An 11,813-nucleotide genomic window follows, 5' to 3' on the forward strand; every position below is an offset into this window, starting at 1 on the left:
GTGTGTGTGTGTGTGTATAGTTATAACAGTGACTATTTTCCCCATGATCTTCACAATTCTGACCAATCAACTGTCCTTCTAATAGTTTTTTTTGTTTTTTTTTTTTTTTGTTTTTTTTTGTCTCAGTTAGTGGAGAATTCAGAGCCGAGAGGCTCAGGCGTCACTTCCTTACATTGCCAGCTTAGATTTCACAATGTAGAAAGCACATTTGTCAAAGATGCAAAGGTTATTTTCATTGGGAAAAAGTGTCTGACAGTCTTGTTAAAATAACAACAACAAAAACTTCCTCTAAAACAGCTAAAAAAATTAATCTCTCATCAGAAGTTCAATGGGTTAAAACATGGAATTAATTTCTCATCTCTGAAATAAGGAGTTAGACTTCAAGTTTGAAATCTAGGACTCTTTTTTCCCTTTTTTATGAGGTAATTGGAGTTAAGTGACTTGTCCAGGATCACACAGCTAGTAAATGTCAAGTAACTTAGGACAGATTTGAACTCAGGTCCCCCTGACTTCAGGGCTGATGCTCTATCCACTGTATTACCTAGCTACCCTAATCCAATGAGCTTAATGTTTATCAATTTGAAACAGAGAATCTCTTGAGTTGTAAAGGATCTCAGAAGCTAACAAGTCACATTCATGTTGAATAATAATGCCTTCTGCAACATCTGCAATATTTGGAGTCATGGAGCCTTTGTTTCAGAAGGCTGAAAGAATCCACCATCTCCAAAAGTAGCCAATTTTGGGACTTGTTTTTGTTCCAGACCTGCAATATCACTAAGACAAGGAATTTCCAAGTAGAAACTCCCTCCATTGATGCAGATTAATGACTCATCAATAATTCTTAGTCTTAGGGATACTGAGAAGTTGAAGGTCTTGTCAGGCAGTGGAGACACTAAAAGGTCAATTGAAGAAATTTATATTTGTGACGTTTGTCACTGTTTGTGAAGACTAAGGGCAAGACTGAAATGGTGTTTGTGCTGGCATTGCTTTTTTAAACAAGTATTCTTTTCTTTGTTTCCTGCTTTTGGAATGTGGGTGTTGTTAGCCAGGACTAGCTGTACCTCCTCCCTCTGGGCAGTTTCTACCCCTTAACAGTTGCTTTCAGATCTGCCCCATGACAGATCTTTCTCTGTGTGTGCTGGGAGGATGTTCGAGTAGGAATGAATGAAGGCTTGTGATCCCCAGGTCCCACCCCACCACAGGTAGCAGAATAGGCAATCTAACTCACTTTAGCATGAAATGCAGAAAGACAACTCCAGATCCAGTTTAACTTGCCTTCTTGGGAAATTTATCCAAAATCAATGAATCAAAATCATGAGGTTCTCACTTGCTTTAGTTCTTCCCACCCTTCCCAAACTAGGAGAAAACCTGGCCCTTTGAGGATAGAACTTAAAACTTGATTCTTTCTGTATTTCTATGTAGTAAAATTAAATACTTCTCCTCCTTTATGTAGCCCCTGTCCAAAATAAAGGACATAAATAAATTAATAGAAATTAAAATAGATCAGTTTTTATCAATAGTGGTTTTGTTTATTAAAGTGCTAAGTGATACAATAAATAAACCACTTTAAAGAATAGGAAACTGGATTATCTATCCAACCCTTCTGACAGAAAATGAAAGGAGAAAAACTGCCTGAATCCTTCTTCAGAAGAAAGTTCACCAATTATTGGAGCCTTCCCAAGCCTCAGGTATCACATTTGTCCAATGGATGGATATTCATTTCTCTCCCTCATTGTTTCTTTTGCTATATTATGTGTTGCTTTTGCTGCATCCACAAAGAACCATCTGGTTTTCTTCTTCCACCATAGCTGTGTGAACCTCACCCAAACTCCTCAACCTGGCACCTATTATGTTAGAATACAGGCTGGACAAAGAGAACTCTCTCTCCTTATACATTTTTCTCCTAAGAATCCATGTAGTCAGGGTCCATCATAAAGGCTAACCATGTAGTTTTCCTTTAGGAATTGATGAGAGAAGAGTTATGGTCAATCCTTTGCTTTAAGGAAATTATTTTGGCAGCTTTGTGGAAAGGGAAAAGCTAGAAGCAGGGTGACTAATAAGGAGGCTGTTTGAGTGCTGAGAGATAATAAAGGCCAGAACTAGAGTACTGGTCATATATAAGTGCAAAGGAGATGATGATGATGATGATAATTCTATTAGCATTTATGTGGCATTTAAAGTTTGAAAATAATTTTCTTAGATCATTCTCATGAGATAGTTAATAACCTTTCTTGGTGAAAGTTGAAAACTATCTTTGCCTGTTTCTGGGAAAATAAAATGCTATTAGAAATAAAAGAAGCTAAAAAAGAAATTAAAACTAATAATTCAAAATATTGATTAATTTTAAAATGATAATAATAAAACTATGAATGCAAAAATAATATTTCTTTATATCTTGTTTTAGATTGTGGTATATCACTTTTTTAAGCTTATAGATTATTTATTGTTTTATATTAATAGTTTATAGAAAAATCATTGGAAAAATATACTATGGTTTCTTTCATTCAGTTATCCACTCTAATGGATAGTCAAGTTAACAAACATTTATGAAGCACCTACTATGTACCAAGAATTATGCTAATCACTAGGGATGCAGAAAAGACATAAAGGAGATTAGGAAAGTTAGGCTGCAGAGATAGGTGGTAGAAATGAAGTTTTTTTGATAATGGGGAGATGTGAGTGTGCTTATAGGCAGTAGGGAAGCAGTCAATGGAGAGATTGAAAATGAGGGAAATGAGAAAGTGGCAGGGAGGATGAGAGGTATGGCGATCTGTTGCAGAAGATGGGATAGAATGGTATCATTTGTGTACCTAGAGGGAAACATCTTGGTAAGGAGAAGGACCAATTCTTCTGAGACAGTCATGATAGAGGAGATAGTTACGGAAGGAATTATGGAATAAAGATATGGAGGAGTTTTCAATGTTTTCATTGAAATTTGAAGTATAGTTATCACCTGAGACAGTGGGAAACAGGGAGTCATAGGAGGTTTAAAGGGGGATGAAAAGGTCTGGAAAAGCCTCTGTGGTTAGTGGGATAGTGAAATGATTAGGGAGATGTCAAAGGAATGCATTGATTCAGTGAGAATTAAGCTCAGATTATGTCATGCACATTTTTAGTGGATTCAGTCATTATGGTTTTGTCATTTCCTTCAGCTTTATTCAACAGCATGATAAGTAAGAGAGAATACCACAACCTTGTTAGGACAAGATCTTTAATAGAAGCAAGGGACTAAGAGAACAGTGTGAGTTGAACTGGTTCCTCAAGAGATAAATGGGAAAGAAGATGGAAAGAAGGAGAATGTAGCCAGTGTAGACATGATGACCTGTGAAAGTCCTGAATTGACAAGGGCTTAGAGGTCACATTGAGTATGAAAAACACAATTTGGGGTTGAAAGGTAGAGAAAAAGAAAGAATGATAATACATTGTGATTAGATAAAATAATTTCAGAGTTTATGAACATGGAAGTGAAATTTGTGATTCATGGCAAGATCGATATTATGACCATTATCACTGAGATGGGGTAGAAGAATAGGCTATTAGTAACTAGAGAAACTGGGAGATTAGTTTTCTTGTTCAGTTCACTTATTTAAGATTCTTTGTCATCCCCCTTGGGGTTTTTCTTGACATTGAGATAGTTTGCAATTTCCTTTTTTTCTGCTCATCCTTATAGATAAGGAAAATGAGGTTAATAGGGCTAAATTACCTGAGTTGCGTAGGGTCACACAGCTAGTAAATGTTTAAGGCAGATGCATCTCCTTTCTCCATGCCCAAATTCTGCACACTATGGTGCCATCTTGATGTCTCCTAATTTGTTTGGGCAATCTCATTCTATCATAGCAAGAGTTGGAGAGGAGAAATTCTTGTGGTCCAGGTAACTCATTAAGGAAGAACACTGTGCTGGAATTCAGTAGAACACAGTCATTGGAATCACAATTGGGTCACCAATATGAAAAGAAATCTGAAAGAAGAGGTATTAAAGAGTAAGCCTTTAAGACTATGCTAATCACTAGGATGCAGAAAAGACATATAAGGGAGATTAGGAAAGTTAGGTTGCAGAGATAGGTGGTAGAAGTGAAGTGTCTGAAAAATAAGGAGTATTCTAATTTCATCATGATCCCAGTAATTTGGGAATGGATTAAAGTACAACAGATATTGAAAGAGTGTCCCAGGAAGCTGTTATTCTGAGGAAACCCAGAGAGAAGCAGTTTGTTACCTATGAAGTAGGAACAAGAGGAAGGAACACTCTCTAGAGTGGAACATTGATAGGGTTGAGCTGAGGAGAATGGGAGTAAAGGACCATTCAATAGGGGATGGAGAAGGCAGTTTGAACAAAGGCAGCTAGTGATTCGGAAACACTGTGAAGGGGAGAGTCTGGCAGAGTTTGACAAGATGTATGTTAATCTGTATTGGATTACCTGCCATCTAGGGGAGAGATTGGGGGGAAGGAGGGGAAAATTTGAAACAAAAGATTTTGCAAGGGTTAGTGTTGAAAAATTACTCATGTATATGTTTTGTAAATAAAACTTTAGTAAGAGAAAAAGAAAGGAAGGAAAGGAAAGGAAAGGAAAGGAAAGGAAAGGAAAGGAAAGGAAAGGAAAGGAAAGGAAAGGAAAGGAAAGGAAAGGAAAGGAAAGGAAAGGAAAGGAAAGGAAAGGAAAGGAAAGGAAAGGAAAGGAAAGGAAAGGAAAGGAAAGGAAAGGAAAGGAAAGGAAAGGAAAGGAAAGGAAAGGAAAGGAAAGGAAAGGAAAGGAAAGGAAAGGAAAGGAAAGGAAAGGAAAGGAAAGGAAAGGAAAGGAAAGGAAAGGAAAGGAAAGGAAAGGAAAGGAAAGGAAAGGAAAGGAAGAAGGAAAGAAGGAAGGAAAGAAGGAAGGAAAGAAGGAAGGAAAGAAGGAAGGAAAGAAGGAAGGAAAGAAGGAAGGAAAGAAGGAAGGAAAGAAGGAAAGGAAGAGAGAAAAGAAGGAAGGAAAATAAAAATAAACAGCATCAGCAACCTAAGGGGGGAAAAAAGATGAATGTTAATTAATGAGAAATGAGTTTGAGTAGCTTGTCATTATTCATTAAAGTACAGCCTCAGAATGTTGTGGCCCAGGGCCTTAGAAATATTCTTGGACTCAGCTCTCTCCACTTTGCATCTGCTGCTCTGGCTGGTTTCAGTTCCCAGAAGAAAATATCTCCTGATGTTGTCCTCTCCCTCCCCATCCATACCCAACACTTTCTGCCTCCTTTTGTCTTCCCTTTTAAATTGTAAATCTCTTGAGGGCAGGGAATGTCTTTTCATTCATTGAATCGCCATTACTTAGCATGTTCCCTAGGAAGCTGTAGGTATGTAATTAATGTTTATTTGATTGAATTGGATCAATTGGAAAGGGTAAGTTAGTTCAGTGGGCCATAAAACCAAACACCATAACAGATAATACCATTCAGCTGGTAAAAATCAGCCTGAATTGCAGGTATAAGAATTCTCCTTCTTTATCTAAAATTTTACAGCAAAAATTAAGTTCACACTTAATGACTGAGCCACCATTTCCTAAACTGCTCTCTTAGTGAACTAATGGTATTGTGATTCTCTAGTGACATGGCCACTAAAAACTTCCCAAAATCCTGGGACCAAACCAAAACTCAGTAAGAATCAGGCAGCTCCTTTTGTCCTAAAAAGGACAAATAGAAGGGAAAATAAATCAAAGTCCAACTTAACTGGCTTTATTTTTGAAAAAGTTATTTTTCTGTGTAGCGAAAGTCCAAAGCCAATGGAGTTGGTCATAGCAAAGGAAGCCAACTTCCTTCATGTTTTTTTCCTCCTTCCAGATTCTTTCTGGCACCATGAGAAGTTACATAATTTTTTTTAAAGTTGCAATGTGCTCCTCACCCCCAAATTATTCATATCTCTACACTTGGCAGGTAGTATGTATACATATCCCAGAAGGGGTCTGGAGATAATGATGAATCAGCAAAAACAGCTCCAAATTGAAACATTCAAAGAGCCACTGTATTTCCCTTGTTCTGGGATGTTTTGAAATAAACATTGGCAGTGTTTATTCAAAAAGGTTGGGGATTTTTTCACATGTCAGCAGCAGGGCTGGGCTTGAAACAGATGAGGCTGCATGTTTTTTTTTTCTGGATGATTCAAAACTATAAACCTTGAAAATTACCCAATTAGGAAGATAAACAACAACAAACTTGAACCAAAACTTCAATAATATCCCTGGTCTGAATTGAAAGTCTTCCTAGATAAGGCTAGAGTTAGTCTCTCCTTTTAAAAGAAGTGAGCCATTGTATACTCATCTGAGGGCTGGTATTTCTTTTCTTTTTTCTTTTTTTTAATGATTGTACATTTTAAATTTATATTGGTGAAAACAAAACAAAACAAAACAATGTTTTTGAGAGTCCTGAAAAAGATGGATTTGAATCCAATCCCTGATACTAGCTATGAGACCTTGGACAAGTCCCATCTTTTCTGATTCTCACTTTACTCATTTGTGCATGAGGATCACAAGAGATAATATATAAATGAATGACTGAATGAGGTAACATTTATTAAGCAATTATTTTATGCTAGTTACCATGTTAAATTCAGTGCATATAAATTCAAGCAAATGAACTGGCTCTCAAAGAACTTACATTCTAATGGGAAAATACAAACAAACACAATGGAAAGGTATAATGGGCAGGGTAGAAGGAAATTCTCAGATGATAAATGGAGTCATAAGCAGTTGATTGAGTTATTCTTTCTAAAAGCAAGGTAATACTAACTTAAGGGCAGCTGGGTAGCACAGCTTGAATCACAGGGCTTGGAATCAGGAAGACCTGAGCTCAATCCAGCTTCAGATATTTTCAAGCTGTGTGACCCTGGTTAAATCATTTAATTCTGTTTGTCTGTTTCTTCTTCAGTAAAATGAACTAGAGAAGGAAATGGCAAACTCACTCCAGTATCTTTGTCAAGAAAACACTAAATGTGGTCATAAAGACACAGACATGACAAATGACTGATGAACAACAACAGCAATAATTTTAATTTAACATGTTAATTTAAGATGGAATATAGGCTCCACTTCTATAGGGTTACTGAACCATCTTTGGGACAACTACAGCAGCAAACAGGATGTCACTATTTCCATATGCTTTTGATTTTTTGTTTTGGTTAAGTCTCTATATTTCAAAATCTTTATATACCATATACCTTGGAGATTTTGAGCATTTGCCCTTAATATTCATTAATATTATGCCCTTAAATAATTAAATTTATTAATTTAAATTATGCTCTTAAATGCTTTTGTATCAATATTAAATCTGAAAGATTGTGGACCACAGTTTGGTTTGCTATAATGATCCTGTCCTACTACAACTTCTTGGTTGAATTCTTGAAGATATTTTGAAGTCAGCATTTGTAGCATGGGGAATTGTCATCTGTTAATTAAATTAACAAGTCTTTAATTAACAAGATGGCAGCTTTTGACATATAATTCTAATCCTGGGGTAAAGTCTTAAATTTTTGGTAAATGCTACATTTTTGTGATCTGAAGTAATGTGTCACATAATTTGGATCTTTGTTTTTTTGCATAAAATGCATAGGTCACTAAGGATACCACTTCAGAAATTTCTAGTAATGAGGATGGAGTCATCCTCAATTTCCATTAGTCTCTCCACTGTACACTGATAACAGTAAGTTTAGATGATTATTATTGTTTTATTTTTTGAGATAGGAACGTGGTATTGTAAGCAGATGATTCATGGAATCAAGAAGACATGTTCACATCCTCAATCAGTTATTTATTAGCTATGTGTCCCTGGGCAAATAACCTCTCAGCTTCAGTTTTCTCATCAAGGGGGTAGCACTACCTTCACAAAGTTTTTACAAGGATCAAATGAGATAACCTGTATAAAGAGTTTTGCCAATTTTAAAATGCAATATAAACTATTGTTATTATTAATATTACTACCACCACCACTACCACCACCACCACTACTACTACTACCTCTACTACTATTGCAAGCAGTTGGACTGAAGAGAGGGCATTCCTGAATTAATAATTCATTTCAATAGACACTCATTATGTGCTAGACTCTGGGATGTTATGCATCAGAGGTTCACCAGACCAAAAAATAAAAAAAAATTTTTTCCTTAAGAAACTTCCATTTGGATTTGAGTGAGATGGGCTTTTTTTGTCTGCAAATACTATCAAGAACAGTTTTTAAACAGAGATATCAGAGCTGTCAGCAATGAAGTCTTCTCACCCTTCTCCCACCTCCTATCTACTTGAGAGATCCTCTCTTGGTTTCCCTTCCTGACATCCTCCAGGCAGATGGCTGAGAGGCACATTGGGAAAAATACTGGATTTAGACCATGAAGAGCTGGCTTTTGTCATTTACTGTCTGAATCAGTTTAGCCAAGTCACTTATGCTCTCTAGATTTTATTTTGCTCATATTTAATTTTAGAAGATTGACCTCAATGACTTCCAAGATCTCCAAGATCAATAGTCTTATAAAAGGCGATTTAAGTTACTTGAGAAATAATGAGAGATTCTGTTAACAAACAATTGTTCTCTAATTGAAAGATAATTTCAGAAGGCTCAGGTTTCAGGACTCAATCTTGATCTTATCTAACTAATACCTGAAATCATGTTCTATTTGGTTGTCTTTGGTTGGCTGGCTCATAGATGATTCACTGACTATATTAGATTTGAGCAAATGAGGGAAATTTCCCTGAACTTTTAAATCTGGGTGAGGAAAAAGTGAGTCAGAGCAATTTATGTATAATTGGAAGCCCTGAATATGAAGCTGGGTCTTGAGTCCTTAGGGGATTCAGATATTCATGGGTCACAACTGGATGGTAACATATCCCATTAGTGTGAAATATGAGTTAGTAATAGAAAGAGAACTGGACTTGCTTTGTACTATTCCCTAAATGAATAATTGACCCAGTGTTAGTAGATTTGGTTTCATGCACTACTCTAAGTAATCCTAATTTTGTGATCTTGAGTTAAGTCATTACATGCAAAGATATTTTATATCCCTTATTTAGCTTTTAGAAACAACTAAGTTGATGCTAGATAGAGCACCAGGACTAGAGTGAGGAAGTTCCAATACAATCTCAGATACCTACTACCTATGTCACTTAACCTCTTCCTGCCTTGTTTTCTTCAGTTGTCAAATGGGGATAATACTATTATTTACATTCCAGGGTTGTTATGAGAAACATGAGATATTTTTAGTGCTTTAACCAGTGTCTGGAACATAATAGGTGATTAATACATACTTCTTCCTTTCCTATTCCCTAGGATACAGAGGATGTCAAATATCCTCTTCAAGTACCACAGCCTTCCTTGCAACTTTGGCATAAGATTTTTGACATAGTAACAGAGAGAGTTATTGCATGTACCACTGAGGGCCTTTGGCTTCACATATCTGGGACCAAACAGGGTCTCTCTTACCAGTTTAATGCTTGGTCACCATAACATTAACATGTCAGTATCATAGAATTTAGAAATAGATAAAAATAGGTTACTTATTAGTCTCAATTTACAAGTGGAAAAACCGATGCTTGTAGAGATGATGACTTACCCAATATAACATTACCAGTTTACATCAGAAGCAGAGCTCAGCACCACTTTCTGATTCTAAATCCAAAGTTCTTTCTACTGCCTCAACTGTAAAGCTCTTTAAATTGGTGTGGGAGAGATTTGGGGGTAAAATTATCTTTGCATGGAAATGGCTCTGCTGACAACTAGAAAGCAATAATTTAAAGGACTCGAATGATGGTGGAGGTAGGTGATGTGCATACAGAAATTTCATCTATTACTGCAGCAAAATGAATATTTTGAAAGGAAACATATCCAGTCTGCCCTTATCTTTGGCATTCACTGCCAAGGTAGAAAGATTAGTTGGATGAAGGGAATGATACAGTTACTGTGCAAGGGAGCTGTCTACTCCTTCCCTAACTATGGCATGTTGAATATTCCAAAAGTCAGTCATGACATTCATAATTATTGCCTTGCACTGACTCTGTTGCTTGTGGATGTGTGGCTGCCACATTCATTCATTCATTCATTAACTCATTCATTTTTATTTATCTATTCATGCATGAATCTATTTCCATTTATCTGTCAATTCATTCATTTCTTTATACATTAATTTACTTATTAATAGGCTTTCTAATTTACCCATTTATTTATTAATCTATTTTCACTTCATTCATTTGTCCATTTATTTGTTTTTTTTGTTTGTTTAGCTTCAAGAGGCATTTTGGAAAGGTGGACCGCCTTGGAGTCAGAAAAATTAAAGCTCAAGATTCATCTCTGAAACAGAGTGGCTATGTGGCCATTAGAGAATCACTTAACCTCTGAGATCTCCCAGGCAATGGACCAATACTCTAAGTCATAGAAATGTTCTGTATTAGTGTAAGATCTCTTCCCCAAACTGATGAAATTAAAGGTCATGACACCTCCCTAAAAAAGAATGTCTTCAAAGAAGTTTACAAACAATGTTAAAATCCTCATTATATACTTCCATAACCAAAGCTGGAGTTAAAACCTTCTATCCATGTCTTTGTATAATACATAAAAATAAAAATGGATTAGCATTTATACATGTTTTAAGGTTTGTGAAATATTTAAAACATATTATCTCATATGATATTCACAACAATATTGTGAAAATAAGTGTTATTATTAGATCCATTTTACAGATGAGAAAACTGAATCTTGGATAGGTTGAGTGACTTGTCCAAAATTATACAGCTAGTTTCTGAACACAGGTCAGCACTCTATCCAAGTCCAGCAACCCAGCTGTCATCAGTAAATATTTGTCAATGTTTGGAATTATACATCAAGAGATATGTTGACATAAATATCTTCCTTCACCTAGACATACTTCTATTATTAAATTCCATGAAATATTCTGAATGATCAGGTAAAAAAATGGAACTAGTCTTTATTTCTTGCTTCATTCCGTGTAATAAACTAATCATATCCTGTGTTCTCTTTTTGTAATGCCGGAGAAACTGAGGCAAGATAGAGATTAGAGAGATTTTAATATTTTATTAATTGGAAAGTTTAATTGACTGGACAGGACTCTTGTCTCAAAGTATCCAGTGACGAATGGGAGAATGCCAAAATCCTTTTTATATCTTTCAAACAAAGAAAAGAACAAGAGCGGGAAAAGTTCTTACAGAACCTTTTGGTTCTGTCAAGATGGGGAGAGGCAATAAAGTCTTACTGAAAACCAGAGTCAGGATGTTTGAATAAACAGAAGTAAGGATATCAATTGAAGTATCCAGGATGGTCTTATCTCTTGGAATATTTTAGAGGGACAGTGTTACAAATTATTTGAAGGCAGAAGGAACTAGAAGCCAGGATGTCTGATCTGCTCCTCATCTCCCATTGACAATTTATAATCTTAGAGCAAATGGTCCTCAGTTTTAATGAACCAGAGGGGTTTTACAACTAAGGGGATTGAGGCAGAACAGTTAAGGAAACTGAGATAGAACAATTCAGGGAAACTCAGGACAATAAGGGAAACTAGTGCAGGGAAACTGAGGTGGAACAACTTGAGGAGACTGTGGCATAAATTTTCAGGAGTGGCTCAGCAAAGAATAATCTCTAAAAGCAATTTTTTCTGATCCCCCTACCCTTAGTGTTCTGTTCTGCCTCAGGTTAAAGAGGCAGATTTGAAAGATCAAAATTTGAACCCCAACTCAAATAATTATACATTCTGGTGACCATGAGATCTTCTATCTGAAACTTTCCATTTCTCTTGCCTTACTTATAAGCCATGTAAGTTCTCTTTGTCTCAAATTCCTCACCTGTAAAATGATTTT

At 36.0% G+C, this 11,813-nt stretch overlaps 1 long non-coding RNA gene across 1 annotated transcript in view; it reads left to right on the plus strand.

Annotated features, from left to right (window-relative positions):
• LOC141564810 (uncharacterized) overlaps nt 1-10,509 on the plus strand; it is a 59,441-nt gene extending 48,932 nt beyond the window's left edge. Inside the window, exon 3 of the long non-coding RNA XR_012488735.1 lies at nt 10,227-10,509. This is a non-coding gene — a long non-coding RNA (uncharacterized LOC141564810). The remainder of the gene's footprint in view (nt 1-10,226) is intronic.
• The last annotated feature ends 1,304 nt before the right edge of the window (nt 10,510-11,813 follow it).

This window comes from Sminthopsis crassicaudata, chromosome 3 (genome assembly GCF_048593235.1).
Source record: "Sminthopsis crassicaudata isolate SCR6 chromosome 3, ASM4859323v1, whole genome shotgun sequence".
In the NCBI taxonomy this organism is placed as follows: domain Eukaryota; kingdom Metazoa; phylum Chordata; class Mammalia; order Dasyuromorphia; family Dasyuridae; genus Sminthopsis; species Sminthopsis crassicaudata.